The 19,110-nt window shown below is 39.1% G+C and overlaps 1 protein-coding gene across 19 annotated transcripts in view; it reads right to left on the minus strand.

Annotated features, from left to right (window-relative positions):
• LOC112532533 overlaps window positions 1-19,110 on the minus strand; it is a 153,205-nt gene that overhangs the window by 50,771 nt on the left and 83,324 nt on the right. The window lies entirely within an intron of this gene.

A 19,110-nucleotide genomic window follows, 5' to 3' on the forward strand; every position in this document is an offset into this window, starting at 1 on the left:
GGCCCATAGGGCATTAACCAGCTTGGCTGTCCCTGCCAGGCCCACTGGGCTCCCTCCACTTTGTGCAAGCACAGGAACCTACATCAGCCCTGGGGCTGCCAGCCCCAGTCCCATTGAGGCCACAGCACAGCTGGGCTCCAGCTCCCCACAGCTAAGGTTCAGTGTGAGCCAACTTAGAGAGCTGGCTGGTGCCTGAGGCTGAGGGCTGTGCCAGTGCCCCTGGCTGCCTTGCTCCTGGCTGGGACACTGGGATGGCTGTGCCTGCCAGATCCTGCCCTGCTGCCTGTGAAGACCCCACGGCACATTGACAACTTCTACACTATTTTTTTTTTTTTTTAATTCTTTATGGATTACTGAGCTCAAAAGCCCTCAATATTCATTTCACTGAGTACTGGAATGTTTATTAATTCAAGACAGAATCTACTCCTGTGCAGAAAGAAGGCCTCTGTGAAAATATATGCACCACAGCAATATATACCAAAACTTCATTTCAGCATCTTTCTCCAGAACTCCCTGATCATTCCCAACTTTCCTCAGGCAAGGACCACTTTTTTCCTCTTGTATCGTTTACATGTCCTCCTGGACCATGCCAGGTGCTCTTATGCAATAAACATAATAAACAAGGACCGCTGCCTCAAAATTAACTCACCATTAATTATGAGGTTTAGATGGTAATGAAAATAAGCTAACTGCAACTGAGAAGGAAATTGTCATCCTGGAAAAACAACATAATCTTGATAAATTCTTTGAAGTCTCAAAGTGGAACAAAATGGATTAAGGCCAATTAAATTCTTTTGTACTCAAACTCAATCAGATAGCCCTAGAACTGTCCTGTCTTCCTTCTCTTCTTCTCCGCATCCCCACAATGATTACTGCACCAAGCTTGCTTTAGCTGATAATTAGGAAAAATACCATGTCCTTTATCTTAATCCTTTTCTTAGCTGTGTTTTTTATGTTAAAACTCAGGATTCAGCTACCCTTGAAGTTACTGAAACATATGGTAAACCAGAACAAAATAGGAGCAACCAAGAAAATCATTTTTTATTGTGATTTGCTCCTCTCTATTCCTTCAATGCTGAATAAAACTCTCAAAATATTTATAAGCCATGCAGAGAATCCTTCAAAATTCAGGAAAGGGAAGGTAAAATCTCAGCAAGTTGCCATTTCCTAGGCAATATTCAGATAGGTAAAACTCAGTAACCTGGCATGACATCTTCCTAACAAGAAACAAACAACAAGTGCTTAGATCCCATGGTATTTCTTTTGCAAGTCATTTTAAAATGTAAAGTCAATCTACAAACTACAGAAGTAAAAACAGTACAAATTGTTCTGTTATCCTCATAACAGATAACAGAACAGTTTTTTATGAGGATAAAATAACAATTTTGGGCATTCTAAGAGACAGCAATGTAATGCTCATACATATAAGAAAAATAAAGTAAGGGTAAGCGCTAAAACCATAATGAAGTATGATGAAGATTCAAGAAAACCACAGTTTAGACCAAATCCTAAATGCTTTATGTCAGTGATCAAATATGATGGTAATATTGAATGGAGATTTAAGAGAAGAGTAGCTAAAAAGAACAAAAAAGGAATTGAAGTCAGTGTGTTAGAATGGTAAGAGGCTGAAGACCTCCACGCGTTTCAACTTATTATTAAGTCTCTAAAAGAAACGGACCTGCAACTTCAGGAGCCACTACAGAGAATTCATTGTCAAATCTTCCAAAAGATCATACAGTCAGAGAACCACAAAGGAGGAAGAAACATAGCGTGGTTAAATAGAGGATCATTAATCTAGCCACTATTGTAAACAGCTTTATAGAACAATCTTAGATGTAAAGCACAATTAAAGACATGGAAGAAAGAGGAAAGAAACACTGCTCAGGTTTACTAAAAGTAGAATAGGCAAGACTAAACAAATTATTAAGAGTGAGGAGAGGCAGCTGATTCAGTCTACCTGGACACTAGTACAATACCTAGTGTGACAGAGCATAAAAAAGTAATAATTCCATCAAAAGCCTGTGAGATTTTAAGTTAGAAGAAGAACTCTCTAAAGGGGAAATTACAGGGAAATGAAAAGCCTAGATATAAAGCGAAATTAATAGGCAGTTTCTCAGGGCTATGTTTAACAACTTTGATTCATAATTTCTTTAACAAATCTGGTGCAAAAAAATGTGATGGCACCATTAAAATCTGCTGGCATCTCCACAGATAAAGGCATCAATACAAAAGAAGATCAAACTGTTGTCAGAAAAAAAGCCGAATGACCTTGAAAATGGAAACAAGACAGATGGAATGAATGTCATTAGTACCAAGTGCAAGGTCATGCATGTTGAGCCTCCAATATAATTCAGATGTGAAAGGGGGATATGGAATATCAGGAATTTACCAGGCAAAATATTTTGATGAGTCACAAAGAACTATCAACATATACTTACAAAGCAGTAGGAAGATGTAACTGATAGCTCCTACATCTGAAGAACATGATCTCCATATGAAGCAGGTGTTGTCTGTTAGGCTTCCCATCCTATTGTCACTCAATCTGTTGAGAAGCTTCACTTGCACCTGTACTGCAGGATTTTAAAGAGTGCTTCATAGCCTCAGCTTTGGAGTTGTCTCTAGTCATATTGGCTACAATTTTATGTATGGTTCATGAGCTACTGTCTTTGAAGAAGGTTGCCATAGAGGGTTGGGCTTTTTCTACTGCAAGAGATAAGCAGGGCAGGTAGCTCAACTGGATTACAAAATAACTGTTTTACTATTTATCTTTGAATAAGCTGTAAATTTCTGTAATCTTCAGCTCTACCAACTTCCCAGGAAACTCCATGCTATTTTAAAAGCTATGGATACTGACGCTCAGCTTCAAATATATTGGAAGGGAAAGATAATGAGAAAATAACATACGTTGTTGCTGATATTGTTATATCAGCATATCATAAAATCCAGTATTATCAGTAATGTGCTCCTTGAGAAGAAAACTACATTGAAAATAGTGGTTAAAATGTCCACATAATAATCAATGTTTGTCAAACACATGCACGTGTAAGGAGAAAATGTTGTCTGTAATAATATGTCAAATGTTTTCTGAGATAACTGAAACTTGGTGCCCTGCTGTTTTGCTGGAAATTATTCTGCCCACTGGCAGCTGCACAGTTGTTTAGATATAAGGAAGAGAAGAAGGGAGAACAGCGCCCTTTAGCTTTATAGCAAATATAGTTATCTTAGGGCAAGATTTCTATCAGGCAAGACACTTCAGTTTTTTTACACACATGGTCATGGTAAACTTCAGCAAAGATTGCCTGTAGCCAGCCAAAACCAAGAAAAAACTGAGTATTCCTCATGTCCTGTGAGATTTTGTTGAGAATATCATCTCAATGTCAAAATAAATATATACTCTTAACAGGAGCGATAGGGCTGCAGCTGCTAACAAGCTTCTTGTGAGGCCCGTAACTTGTTACGTCCAAGGTCCAGAATTTATGTTTCACCTCATAAGGGCTCTGCTGCTTTCTTAACAAGTGAAGGACACTCATTATCTGACTTCTCTCTGGCCTACTCTTGTAATCCTGCCTGAAATGTAGAGATTTGTCTCTGCCTGGGCAGCTGTTAATGTCTGTCAGGGAACCCTGTGTAAGTGAGCATTTGAGCTACCGACAAGTTTAGGGGCAGTTTCTTAACAGATGATCTTTATTTTAGGCTGAAGAAGACCAATTTTGCTTTTAGGCTTATACCTAATACTTCTGAGCAGGAGGCAGTTCTGGGAGAGAAGCACTTAAAAATGATTAAGCAAATACATAGATTGCTCTGAAATTAATGCCTCCTATTTATTTCCGTAGAAACTACAACAGATATACTACAGAGATACTACAACTACAATAACACTATTTGATAGAGGAAATTCTCAACTATAAAACAGCAGTTTTCAACATAAGCATCACTATTAGCTATGCATTTTCACCAGTGATTAACAAGAGAGTGCTGAGGCACTGGCACAGGTTGCCCAGAGAAGTTGTGGATGCTCCATCTCTGAAGGCAGTCAAGGCCAGACTGGATGGGACCCTAGGTAGCCTGATCTGGTGGGGGGCAGCCCCGCCCACAGCAGGAGCATTGGACATAGATGATCTTTAAGATCTTGCTCTATGATTATACTGTAGTACTTAGAAACTGCGCTTCTTTCATAGGAAAATGGTGTAGAGGTATAGCTGGGTAGCTGTTAAGCACTGACAGTATGCTTTTATAAATGTACGTTTACCAAAGGCACTACTGTAATTATCTAAAGAGGTGCAGTTAGCACTCCAGCTCTCAGCAAAATATATTCCTAAGCAATGGATCCACAAGGTCCCAGTCTTCATTACTAAGTCCAGGCTTCTTTTCTCTGTCCCCTCTTGTGGTCACAATCACAAGCTCCAATGCCTGCTTTTCTCTTTCCCAAATCACCTCATCTTCTGGGAACAGAATTGAAAGTGTTCAAAGCATTACTCTTCCCAAGTCTGTCTGCTTCCTCCAGGAGACAGCCAATTCAACAGCAGTAAGAGGCAGCCACTTCTATTTATTTGTCTTAAGGGAAAAATCAACAGGATTAAGTGAAGGTCACCTCTGTGTGAATGACTTGACTGTAGCAGTTGCAGCAGCTCAGAGCATAGCAAACCCCATTTTTAGAGGTGCTTTCTTGGTAAGACAAAAAAGCTGTATGGACTGTGGTGCCTGGCCATCTGCCTGCCTGGTACTCCAGCTCAGACAAGCACATTGTACAGAGCATTTACCGCTTACTCAAGCCTGAGGCTGCAGGGAGCAATTATTCTGTCTAGTCAAACGTCTCTTCCTCCATGCTGCTTTGTTTCATACACATACCCTGTACTAAACCACAAAACTTTAGTTAAATTTAATCACTTTACTACTCTTCAGTTTAGTTAAGCTCTCACAAGTTATGAGTGAAGGAGAAAAACAAACTTCCAAAACAGCAACTTCCTTTCAGGTTGCCATATGTTTAGGTAACATACAGTCAATGATCCAGCAGGCAAAACATTCAATTAGTAGCAGATTGGGGGGTGAAAAAAAATCCAAAACTACAGATAATCAAGCCTGTGGAAAAGTTCCATAAATCTGATTCACAGCATGAACCTGAAAGCAACACAAGGCAGGCAACTGTGAGGTTCCACCACCACCACCACCATTTCATTGCATTAGCATCTGCCACACTCCACACAATCTCTAATGATTCAGATATATCCAAGGCAATTAACTGCACATGAGGAGGAAGGAAAAGCCAATCACCTTTTCCCTTTCCCTGACCTAGGCAGGCAATGTGCGAAAGTCTGAATGATGACATTTGATTATAGTTATACTGCAAAGTAGCATAAGCAAAGGATGTTGAGAGCCATGTGGACAGTCTTCTCCTGCCTGTCTCCTTCCCAGAGAATCACGTAAGAGTGGAGGCTCTCTATTTTGCCTGTGTAGGTATTCAGTTTCCATCTATGCACAGAGGCTGTAAGATACCTGCCAAAACCTGAAATAAAGTCCATGTAGTCCATTTTAAAAATAGTAAAGCCTGGTGATTCTAACCCCCCCCTTCTACTGGACAGCAGGTCAACTATTTAGTTACTTTCACAGCTAGAGAAGTACATTTAATTTCAAGGTTGGATCTGTTTAGCTTCATCTTCCAGCCACTGGCTCTTGTTACTTGTGTCAGCAAGGCTGAAGAGGCCCAGACATCTTTTCCTAGCACAAATATGTATGTAAACACATTGAGTTACCTTATCTTTGATTATTTTAACAGTGCCTAGACCTGGCCCTGATTAATTATTACTTCCTGTTCCACTTCTCTCTTATTCCTCTCTGCATTGAAAGTAGGCTGTCTGATGGGGAAGAGAAAATGCAAACAAGAATCAGCAAATTAAAAAAAAAAAACAAAAAAACAACCTAATCTGTACAATAAATCCTTCTGTTTTCAGAATGATTGTATTATTTATGCATTTTTATTACCTCTGTACTAGTCTCTGAGATTTTTCTGGTATTAGAATTCCTCAATAAGATTTTTTACATTTTTTTTTATTATTTTTTTTTAGTGATAAACTGTTCAACAAGAGTGAAATGAAAATTTTACCTGATAAAGGAATCCATGCACACTGTTGACTGGACTTGCAAAGTTACTTGTAAACTCTCCAAGTCACAAGTTTTTAGGTGGTTTGTAGGCTTACCCAGATAAATTTAGAAGGATTTTCAATGGCCAACCAGATGTAAATTTTATTGTAAAGATTCAGGAATAGGCATATTATCCATTCATTCTGTCCTCCTCTGTGACTAAAGAAATGTCTTGTACTAGAAAGAGAATCATATTTCTCTTAGTCTTCTAATACACTTGGAGATTTTTAGCTACCTTATTTATTGAGTCTATTTACTGCTGTTGATGGATTGTATACTAACACAATAAACAGTGTCTAGAGGGAATGAAAAATATTTCTGCTTTCATTAGGGCTTTAACTTTTCTTTTTCTGGAAACATTTTCCTTCTAGGGTCCTCAAGGTGAAAGCAGATACTATTTGGTGCCTCACTATAACAAAGTAAATATTTTCTTTTTCTAATCATATTGACCTTGTGATCTACTGCCACTGGAATTTATATTCCTGGGAAACTCTGAGAAGTTATAGTTTCCCTCTCCAGGAATACAGATATCATTCGGAGCTCTACCTGATTCGGAGCTAGTTTAAAATGAATGGAGAATTTTCTTGCTATCAGATGCTGTATCAAGAACGAAAAAAGGTGAAATTAATAAAATGTCAAGAACAATTGATATTATAACCCAGAAATGTTATTAAACTGTCAAGACTGACGAATTCACATAGACCTAAAACCAGGCGGAACATTCCTCGTTTAAGTTAGATGCCAGCTTTATTTCTTGTTTGGGAATGGTAGAAACTACTGGAAGAAGCTCTAAGACGTTCTGACATGATCCAGCAAGAGATTTCACACTAGTCATGGAGGAACAAACTAAGTCAGGTAAGAAAGCGAAGTCCACTAAGAGAATAGCTTAGCAAGAAAAATATTGCTCTCAAGAAGTTGGTGTTACAATACAATAATTAGCTAACTGTGAAGTCATAAGGAGCTGTGCTCCAGTACGTACCCAAAGAGTCTCAGAAATGTGGGTCATCTGTTCGATCTTCCCAAAAGCACTCTCCCCATATACTTCTCCCATGCCATTCTTATACCCCTTACAGTTAGCCTTTTTGCAGAAGGAGGTGAAAACAGGTCAAATTTTTACCTCTCATTCACTGGGAAGTAGGTCCTGCACTGTGACCTGCACGGGGTTTGGCAGAAAGCTAACGGGATGTTCAAAACATGAGGTGGTTTAAGTAATGTCAGGTACTGGATGATCAAGATTCATAAACTGTCCATGGAGGCTAAAGTACAGTGAGCTAGCTTACCAATCAAGGGCTTTAATGCATGATAGCCAGTTATTGCTATCTATAATAATGGATCACCAACATCAATGGGAATTTCCTATGCAGAAGCCTCTGAGATTGCTGCAAGGAAGTTCATTCATAGATCAGAGAAACAAAGCAACAGTGAGAAGTCATTACTTCAGAGGTTTTATAAACTCTTTGGATTATCCAAAATATATATTCAACAGCAATCATAGATGCAGTTTGATCAGTACTGAAGTTGCAGAGAAGTCTACCAAGGCTCCCTCACATGCATGAAGAAGGACAGTGCTACCTTTACATTCAGACTTGTAGAAAACATGCTTGTTACTGTTTCAGAGCTGAGCTTTTTTATTGTATTTTATTTATTTTTTTATTTTAAGCTTGTAACAGTTGGTGGCAGATAAATCCCTATTGTTGCCTGTAGGCATTCCTCAAAAATATATCAATTATCCTATCCAGTTGCTTTTCAGATGAATTACTCTCTGGTTACCAAGGCAACCAAATACATCTAACAAGAAGAAACCATATTTTTTTGCTCTTGCATACCTGGGCTGCTAGAGCAACCTTAGCAAATGGATCACCTGAGAAATCCGCAGGCAGTCTCAATTCTTTACAGCTGTGAGATGTTTGCCTGAAGAGTCAGGAACATCACCTCCTGCCCCAGCCTGCAGGGAAGGGTATGCAGTACTAGAAAGAACCAGTTGCTTTGGAAACCATTACATTTCCCTAACAGTACAGAGGAAGTAGAAAGCAAATAGTCATAGGAAAGGCAGAACCATCTTCACATGTCTGCACTAGAAAACAAAGCTCGTGAAGTCTGTACTGAGAAATCTCTAGTTTATATTTTATTTCAGACACAATTCCTGTAAGGAGTAGAAGGTGTTTTATCCTGGTTGACTCCTGCAGACAAGTTATGTTCATTATCTGCTCAACTGCATACATTGCTCACAACTCATCAGGAGTAATTTCTTGGTCTAGGAAAGACTTCAAAACTAAGAGAAAAAGACCAATCTATAAGCAAACTTAATACCAAAACACATTTAATGCTCTTGGTATCAGCTTGCATGTAGACTAGCCCTACGTGATAGGGGAAAGAAATGAGGAAAATTATTTTAAAAGCTTCTTGAAATAATCTTTTATTACTAAAGCCTGGAAAAAAACTAACATTAAAATGCTGACCAGAATGGTGACCTGCAGGCAATACATTTATTGTGAACATTTCTTGTCTCTCTCTGCAGTAACACTTCCTTTGTTGGATGTTAATGTTTATTCAATAAGTAAGAAATTGAATAAATAAGAAAACACTTCCTGTGACAGTATGCTACAACACAGCATGGAACACCAGCTCTCTAGACCAATAAGTAAAGGAAAAATATTATTCAGGATTCCCAGTTACAATAAGACTGAATATTTTGTTTTGAGTAAAAATCCATAATGTCTGGGCATCCTACATTTCAAAGAGGTTTCTATTTTCCAAAACAGCCACAGCTTAGAAAAAAAAGTCAACAGGGAATCAAGTTGACAGATACATATCTGCTGGATATAGGCAGAAGTTAGAGCTTTAATCTCTTCCATGGCAGCCTAGGAAGTCCTTCGTGCTTTATTATTGCTGTTTCTTCTCACCTCTAGTTTCAGGTTCACAGTTGAATTGTGGTAGGTACTACAGAGGCATCACAACCAAACAGCCACACATTTTCTCTTTGTTAAAGACAGAAGAAAAATCTGTATTAAAATATATAGCCTAAAAAAATACAAGTTTATGGTGTGTTAAAAAGTCTGTTGGGGCGCAGACTACTATACAGTCCGGTACCGGCAGCCCTAGAAACAGTACTCTTGACAGTCTGTTCCGTAAGTCACACACTAGAAGGAAGGTGAGGCTGGCAAAGGAGCCCTGTCCCTTTCCTGTCCTCTCAGTTTTTAAGCCACATTGCATTGTGGAACCATGCTGTAAAACACTGAGTCATCTCACCTATTGCAAAACATCAAAGCCTTAAAGTATTCGTAGTCCAAGAACAGGAAAGGAGAAGCAGGGACAAAAAGGCAGAAATGAGTTAGGCTACATAAGGATCAAGATCTGGGCTCAGGAAGGGTAAAGAACCTAAGTAAACCAAATAAACGACCAAGTAAATTCACATGCGGTTAATATAGTTACCAGTTGTCTGACTGCAAGCTGTGAAAAGAGTAGCGGTAACTTTCTGTCACTTGCACAGACCTGAGAGTTGAAACACCAATTCCATCCAGACTTGGTTAAAGGGAGAGGACAAAGAAATTCCTGAACAAAGCACAAGGAACAATATGATACGGAGTCATGGGAAGTAGCAAGTGCCTCAGGTACTTCGCAAATTGCTACACAAAAAAATGACTCTATTTTGCAGAAATTTTCAAGCTTTTTACCCCTCACTACAAAAAGTAAAACCTGGCATACTTTTGCAGAAACCAAAAGTATCTCAAAGCCTTTTTCACCCACAGGAAAATCCCAGATGATCATATGTGCTTAGGGCAACAGCATATAATGTTACTGAGCCTAGCTGAGGTGTCACAGCAGAACATTTCCAATAAATGGTCTCTCACATCTCACGCCAGAAGCTTTGTTATTCAACTATAAAAATACCAGAAAAAACGTCAGGGACTTTTAATCTCTCTAACTTTACTAAAACTAACACACTCCTGAAGAATATATTGCACCTGATGAAATAACACACTTCTTTGAAAACATCCTGATGTGCTCATATAACAAATGACAAGAAGGATTTTCAGCAGCATCAGATGAAGCCAGAATCAGCCACAAAAGTGAATACTTAGAGAGGTACCATACTCGGAATTTAGCTAGGCACTGGAAGGTTTCTTAAAAAGATGTCAATTCATAGAATTCATAAAATCATCTGACTTGGAAGGGACCTTTAAAAGTCATCTAGCCCAAACCCCCTACAATGAACAGGGACACCCACAGCTAGATCAGGTTGCTCAGAATGACTGCTGAATACGTACATTATTCATATTGCTAACATTTCCTAGCAATTGATTTGTTTGCAATTCTTAAGGCCCCTCCAGTAAAGACAAAGATTGATCTTTGCTGCAGTCAGCTCTAGAATCTAACCATCTGCCACAGGCTGTCACTTTGAGCAGCATTTCTTATTCATCTAAAGGAAAGCATTAAGGATGCTCTTTGACTTTGAAACACAGCCATGGCACAACTGGGGAAGCCAATTGGCCATGTTCTACTCTTATCCTTTGATTTCTGTTCTCTTGTTTTGTTTTTGGTTTTGCTGTGGTAGCAACAGCTGTGGTAATGCCACGAGCACCAGGTATAAATCTCAGCCCCATTACCAACTAGGAGTTTCTTCAGAGGGCACTTGATCCCTTTCCCCTCTTCTAGAATGATCAGCTCATTTCTTGTGTGGGTCCCAAATGCTGCTTGTAAAACCTTCAGTAATGTGGATCACAAAGAATCCATTCCAGTACTTGACTATCAAATAGCTAGAAAAATACATTTAATGTGTAGTACAAGAACCACATGCTGTGCTCTAGCTAGACCACTGCAACATGGACATGTGCTGGTCCTTCCACTCTGCACTTGTACCATGTTTACCTGAATACTGTTACTCCCTTCCTTCTAACCAGTTGTTTTCCAGACAGCCTCAGCTCTTCAAGGCTTGATACATGGGACATGTTTTCTAAACATCTGAATGTTCTTGCTGTCTTTCCTTGCTTGATGGTGATTGTTTCCCTCCTGTCATATCAAATGCCTGTTGTTCAGCACAGGCAGGAACAGATTCTGATTGCATGATCGTCTGGTATTGTCTGTCCTTTATGTATGCTTGTTACATACTGTTACTTATCTCCTTCCCTATCAATAATCTCCAGGGTTTGGAAATGAGTGGTCTGAGCATGGAGGTAACAGGAAAATCTTCTGATTGTGCTTTTCCTATTACACCTGATATATTCCACAGTTAAATGAGAATCACTTCGGTTAATAAGATTCTTATCTACCATATTAAGCTTAAGAGTCTTGGTCTACAACAGATCTGTTTGCAGGAAGTTAAACATTATGTTAGCATAACGACCTACCATCTCATTTGCATTTAGGCAACAGAAAAATCTCTGTGATAATATGCTGTACTCATGCAATATTGCTCATGAATCTAAAGGCATTAAGCTCATCCATTTAGATTTCTGTATGTGTGTGCAAGGAATGTTTCTCAAGATAATTACAAAGGCTACTTTGGAGGACACAATGCTTCTTTTTCGATTTTTCCCTTCCCAAGCAATTAGCATTTCTGTAACCACAAATTGCAGAGAAATCATCACATCTTCTCTGTAGGGTGGAACAGTTATTTCCCCACACTTAAAGATTAAACTGTATATAAAGCTGCTGCGAAAGCAACTAACACTGTTTCATGTGAGAGGAAAAGGAGGCAACAGCACAGAATGAACAGTGCAAATGAAAGGGGTCCAGTTGCATTCGCTTCCTAAAGCTCACAGTAGACAAGCAAGCACAGCATGTTTCATTAGAAACAATGAAAACTTCTTTTCAGCTAGCTGGCATTTTGGCAAGGCTGCTGATAGATCAGAAACTCAGAGCACAATTTGTTTGCCACGCTGCAGCCTACTTTTGTTTAATCAGACAGCCACTGTTGAATGTGTTCCTGCTGTCAACAACAAACCTCCAGACCCACACTGACACGTCAGTGTGCGTGTTGTGTGCATGCGTATGCACGTACGTGAGCTCTTGCTCATTCTGCGATTAAAAATGTAAGCACCTACTATTTTCAGCCTGAAAGGCAGCCAAAACCTTTGTGTTCAAATTGGCACAGGGAAGTCTCTCTGCTGTGCCCATTCCATTGTATTAGCAGCACTCCATAAAACGACAAAGGAGGATGGATAATTTTTAAACATTCTGGAAGTTGGTGGTTTCACTTGTAGGCCTTCACTTGTGAAGGCAGAGGTCACATCTGTGCATGATGTATCGATTGCAATCCAGTTACAGGATGAAATACAAGCAGTTCCTTTCCTTCGCAATGAAAAGGCTCAAAGCTTTTAGTTAAGGGCCTGATATACTTCCCGCTGAATAATCTGAATCAGACTTTACCAAATTCACTTTCAGTAAGGTCCAAAGGTTTCACCACAGCACGAGTCTACCATCAGACTACAGGACATTGAGATTCCATCTTTCAGAAAATATTCTCAATAGTAGGCTGAAAATTAACACTTGAAAACTTGAGAAGAGTGGTTTGGAAACACTGACTCAGTGAAGAAAAAAAAAAAGCCAACACTTTTCTACAGAAAACAAACTTAAAAAAAAAAACAAACAGAAGACATTTAGTAAACAACTCTTGTTTTCATTTGAAAAAACATTTGAACAACTTGAATCAGTTGTGTCATTTCAGTTGAAGAAGAGATGACCCATCTATCCTATAATCTCTCTATAGGAACTACATAAAAACACCTTTTCCCCCTTTTTTTCCATTCTTAAATTTAAATTACTATCATAGAATCATAGAATTATCTTGTAATATAATGTCCATAGCACTTTCAGGCCTGTGTAAAGTTTCAGGCCACACCTGCAACTTGGAAAGACTAGAGGGACTCTTTGGATGCAGAATGTACTATCAGAATCGCTGCAACAAACACTGACTTGCCTTAAAAATACTCTCATTCAAAAATATGCATGCGTTCAAGTGTATTCTGTGCATTATATTCAATAAATGCATATAAGAATACTCATTCTTAAAACCCATCCTAAACATCACAATATAAATATCATAACTTCACAGCAGTAACATCCTGTATAACTAGGAATTGAGCAGGTTTGTTGAAGACAGTTTATAGACTGCCCTCCCTTCACATTACCCTTAGTATAAACTTCTTTAGCTCCACTAACGCATTAAAAAAGCATTAAAGTTACAAGAAGGTATCCAGAGAAAGTAATACTGAAAGTATTACAGAAAGCAGTATTTATAAGCAACATGCTCACTGGCTTTGTTGACAGGTTTCTTAGATCATGGTCCACACTTCTGCAGATGCCCAAGCCTCACTCACAGGAATCTGTAACATTTGAATTTCAGTTTCTGACTGCCCAACCACTTTTCCAAAGCTATATCCTGTTAATAGATAAATACAGAGATTTGAGGCACTGTGTGTACACGTGTGTGTAATTGAAACAGAAAGAAATCTTTTGTGGGGAGGGTGCAGTAAATCTATTTAAGTTCAATACTGCTGTTTACTCTTCAGTAGTAAATACAAATATATTATATTTATATAGTATGACTGCAATCATAATAATACCCAGGGATGTGGAGACATCCAATCTCACCAGTTACACAGGCCTATAACAGCCTGCAGAATCTTCTGCAAGAAGGGACTGCTGGTACAACCAAGCCCAGCATCCCAATGGGTACCCGTTGGTGCAGGAAAAAAAAATGTCAAATTCCACATGTATCATCTGAAAAATAATCTGTAACAAAGAATGTGAACTTTATAGTAGTAGATATTTTCTACCTCTCTAAATTGCCCTTGAACTTCAGCTGAGCAGCATGCTGTGCTTCCCCTCCTGGTGAGGACTGTTTAAAATTGCCATGTCCTGTTAAGCAGCTGGCTTGTTTCCCCTCAAAACAAGCAAATTGTTCTCTTTCCAATCCTCAGTATTTTTAGAAACAAGAACTTATGAATAAAAAAAAAAAGTTGCATATCACAAGACATCACTCCTCACTTTCAAAAGTTTATTTTTGAACAATTTTTGTGAGTCTGACTGATTCACTTTTCCACTGTCTTTACCTCTCCCTTTCACCTCCCACCACTACCTTGGTCACACTACACCTGTCTTTAAAGCCACTCTATTTAAGGAAAGAGACTAGAAAGTAGACAATGGTGAATCTGTTGTTATATTAAAGCCAGGGGTGTTCTGATGGACAAAAAGTGATTGTAACAGAGAACAGTGTTTTAAATCTGAACGTTTCATGTGGTCTTAATATTTAAATTTTTTGAAGACTTGACATGATTTGCAGAGAGTCTAGGGCTTGTAGACTAATTCTAAAGAATTTGCATGTTAGCTAAGAAAAAAACCTTATTTTCTTTTATTGTTAAGTGTATTAAATACCTACATAGCTAGTAGAGAACAGTAAGCTGCAAAAAAACACCAATGAGATTGAGACTGCAGCTTACCCATTCAGGAATCACTGCCACATGACAGAGTTGGATCTAAAAAGTGGTTTTTCCACCAGTACCAGCACCTTCCTAAAGGTTACATTTCAGTGCTATGCTCTCCAACAGTATTTCAGTTCTCTGTTGGTTAACTCTGGGGCAAAAGCAGCCTTGGAGGAAGGGAGACTGAAATAAAGACAAAAGCAATAACAGGAGAAAAAATGAAGTTCATTTGCTTGCAGCTATTTCTATTGAATGGAAGCAAGAAATCATTAATAGCTACAGCTTGAAGTGGGCAATGCATGTGTTTAGGGAAAGTTCTGATGTGCATTTTGCATCCTGCGTTACAGATTTGAGTTCAGGAAAAGATCTAGAGCTGGACAATCTTAGTGCTCTGTGCAGCATGCATTAAAATGATCCCAAAAGTAATTAGATAAATTGAATCAAATCTGACTTGACAAGCAGGGGTCATCCCATTCTGTGAAGGCTCAAGATGGATACCAAGGGGCCAAACAACTCATAATTGAAGGGCACAGCTAATTAAACTGCCTGCAGTATCAATATTTATGTTAAAGTTTTCAGTAGCTCTGGCCTTGACCTGGCAGTCAGGTATACAATGTGTGACCTTCATTTTAATCATTTTCAACATTTTTTTTTTTTGTATGTTTATGAAATTACTTTAAACAGGATGTTATACCTGCCTCCCTTGTGCTCAGACTAAAATGGCTGAGCAATGTCTCAGGAAAAAAAGGATGGAAAAAAGCCAGGTAATAGCTGGGTTAAGAACAAGTCATTCTGATTTAATTAGGAAAAATAAAGGCAGGAAGTGCTGTCGTTAGTGTTGTCTACCCATACCTGCCACAAACACTTTCCTATCTCTGTGATATTTTATCTTTGGTTTGAGAATTAGGAAAAGATTCTTCACCAGAGGGTGGCTTGAGAACAACTACAGTCTGGGATACCCGAAGACCAGTACTCTAGAGGTGCAAGCATTCACTTTTCATTCAGTTCAAAATGGAGAATATTAGATGCACTTTGGGAAGAAAAAAGAAAAAGAAAAACAGAACAGAAATGGAGAGCTACTTTCACACTGAAGGGGAAGTGAGCAGCAGCCAGCAGGGCTACGAAGATGACATGAGGCTCCATCTCATTACTTAACCACACAAGGCATTTGATTTGAGGGCTTCCTCTCACCAAAGCTGTGACCTCTGCCAGCCATGAAATCCTCCAGGCTTCCTGCCTGAAAGCACACCTGGGATCTGCACAAGAGAGGCATAGCACAGCAGTACTGCAAGGATAATGCGTCCTCCCATCCTCCTCCCATCAGCTACAAGCAAAAACAGATTTACTTGCTGGGCCAAGAATGGAGCCCACGGCTAACCTTCCCTGCCTGAAGGCTGAAACTGCCATACAACTGCAAGTGAAAACTCATTTCTCTTGCCTCTTCTCCCCTTCAGAAAAATGTAATTAAATCAGAATTAGAATTTCCAAATTCAACCTGAATCTATAATGATCAAAACATTATTTTCTCATAATAAATGTCCAGTGGGAAAAAAAAACAGTTAATAAAAGTCGCCCCAACTTTTTGAGGGGGAGATGGGAAAGGACTGCAGGATTTCAAAGTGCCTCCAGTTCTGCAATTCTGCTGCTGTCAGCAAGGCCATAGACATCTCAGGCCAGACAATTATGCTTCAAGACATCCACTGCTAGCAGGAAAATTGGTTTAAACAGTCTGTCTACATTAAGACAGGCCTGGGAATCATATCCTGCTCCTCTTTACCTTGATTTATTTCTAATTTTGAGATCTTGCAACACAATAATGCTAATCAAGGGGAAAGATGATGTTTCTGAGATTCACATGAGAAGTATAGCAGAATCCAGACTTCCATTTACAATTATGCGTACAGGGAGGTGGATGAAGATTTGTTAGCCTGGGTGATCTCACTGCCAAATTTCAATAATCCTTTTAATTACTTCATTGTACACCTATTTTAGGTAACAAGAGGGTCTCTGGTGTTGTCTGCACAGTCTGTGGAGGGAGGTACAGCCACTGGCTTCCTGGCACCTTGCCTCTGTGTCTGACAACCATAAGGTTTGTGCAGCCATGCCAGGATGCATTGCTGTTGGTACCTGTTGCAATTCAGTTGTTACAGCTGCAGATGCAGCAATTTAGCAAGTAGAACACCCATTTTATTGTCTGTTTTAATACCAAGACGAATAAAATTTGTACAAATAGTGCTCAGGGAACCAGAATATAACAGTGCATCTGAATTAAAAACTGAAGTATTATCTCACTGAACTCATTAGCATTTATAGAAATGCCTAAACAGATTTGTTTCCCCCATCCATTACATTGCTCCCTGCACAACAGACATTCGTTCTGAGTCTCTTTTAGCGACTTACCAGAAGAAAACAAACAGATAAAATGGCAGTGCTGCCTGGAAGAACAGCTTGTGGCAAACAGCACTACTACCCCCAGAACATACCGTAACACTGTAAGGTTTGTTTATGAGATACCTTCCAATAGCTAGCTCAGCAGATTTGATGCCTCAAGCACCAAAGTGCTTCCCAAGCTTTGTAAACAACTCAGCAAAATGGATTTTCAGTCTGAAAGCCAAAATGGGAGTTTGACATCCCTGATTCCCATCCTCAGGTGCCTCTCATTTCCTATGCATCTCAGATTTCAATTCAGTTTTCAACTAAGCTTTATTTTCAGAGAGGAAAATCCTAACGTGGGAATTATGATGGTTTTGAGCCCCTCAAGCAGATTTTCCCCAGGAAGATTAACATACCATCTATGTCCACCTCTCATTCCTGGGTGCTGCTCTCATTTTGCACCCTTGGCAGTGCAGGTTTTCAATAAGGCACCATCCTCCTGCAGATGCACTGATACCATAAGACTGCAGCATGCAGCGCCACAACACGAGGACAAATTCACTTACAAATACATGCCACATCCAAAAACAGTGCCTCCAGCCCAAAAGGTGGCTAAGGATTAGGGAGGGCTGGAAACCAAGAACTGGGGAAGGGAGCTGAATAGAGCTCAGCACACACTACTGTGGAGTTCAGGTCAGTTCAGAAACTGTGGAGGAGGATGCAAGAGCTGATTAACAGACTTGACATAAGTGGGCATTGAATAATACTCTCTGTAAATATTGCCACTTCTTCATATGCCTCTTGGATGAAATGCAGACAAATGCTAACACTTTTACTAATGCTATGTCATCACAGAAATTTTTAACATCTCTTTTCGCACACAAAATATATATTTCTGTAATAAGTTAATTAATGAGAGATGTCTCTCTGTAGTCAGGATTCAAAACATAAAGTGTGTCATTGTGCTGTTGAGCACCCAAGAAAAATGGCATCTCTGATGAAAGGGCATTTCAGCCCATCTGTAAGATTTTCCAGCAAGTCCTCCAATATCACAGTCCTTGGTCAGCAACTGCCAGTTCCCAGTGATTACCAAGACAGACCTGCAGTCTGTACCTACATGCAGTGGTATCAGCACTGGGATCAGCAACCACATGTCATTTAAAGATATAAATATTTAAAGAAAAACATCTCCTGGTTATATGAAGAAGAGTAAAGATCTAAATTCTGTTCTCTGCTGTTGAAGAGAATAAGATTCTTTCATGGTTAAAGAATCCAATCATCTGCCCAAATACTTGAAGCTAAATAGCTCTAGCTATCTAACAACTTAATTAAAATATACCTGGAAGAAAGACAGTAGGTTACGTATAAAGAGAAAAAAAAAAAAAAAACATCACTAAGGAATGCACATCTTTCAGAAACTGTGAACAGAATAGGCGTAGGTTGATTGTTTTAAGGTATTAAGTGCTATGATCAAGATACTGCCTGTGAAATCACAGGGCACAGCATTATGGATTCTGAGACCTACACACCTCAGGGGGAACGTGGGGCTGGAACAAGGGGAGGGATCTGCCTCCATATGCAAGAAAGTCCAAATGTTGTTCAAAAGCTAAATTTGAACATCACATTCATTAGACATTTCCTTATTTTCTCACACAAATAAAAACTTGCACTTTCATATTTTCTGTCTTTATTGTCTTTATTGTCTTTTCTGATCCATGGCAGAGGTCAGTTGTTTGAATTACAGAAGGGAGAGTGACAGTGGGAGGTGACTAGAACTCAACGTTTCTGCGGTTCTGCTAGTCATCTAGTTGTAAGAGAGGAGAGAAGGTGTACTGTTTTCAATGTAAAAAAAAAAAAATTAAAATTACTGTTTCAAATATTTTTCAAGAGTTCTACAGTGATGACTTTTTCCTGCTAAAACACAAAAAGACCTGAACCTTGAATGACTGAAAGACAGCAGTAAACTATCTTAAGTGAAAAAGTGCTGTAGCTGGGTAGATCGAGAATTTGACCTTATTTCTGTTCCCTGCAAACTGCAACGTGATAACATGTCAAAGCCCTATTAAATTACTAATTACTTCACTTCAATATCAGTCACTTATCAAGCACTGTTTCTCTTCGCTCATTTCTTTAAAACCAACTATTTAATTCGCTCACAGAACTAATAAGGTCTTGG

The sequence above is a fragment of the Gallus gallus genome, chromosome 5 (assembly GCF_016699485.2).
Source record: "Gallus gallus isolate bGalGal1 chromosome 5, bGalGal1.mat.broiler.GRCg7b, whole genome shotgun sequence".
In the NCBI taxonomy this organism is placed as follows: Eukaryota; Metazoa; Chordata; class Aves; order Galliformes; family Phasianidae; genus Gallus; species Gallus gallus.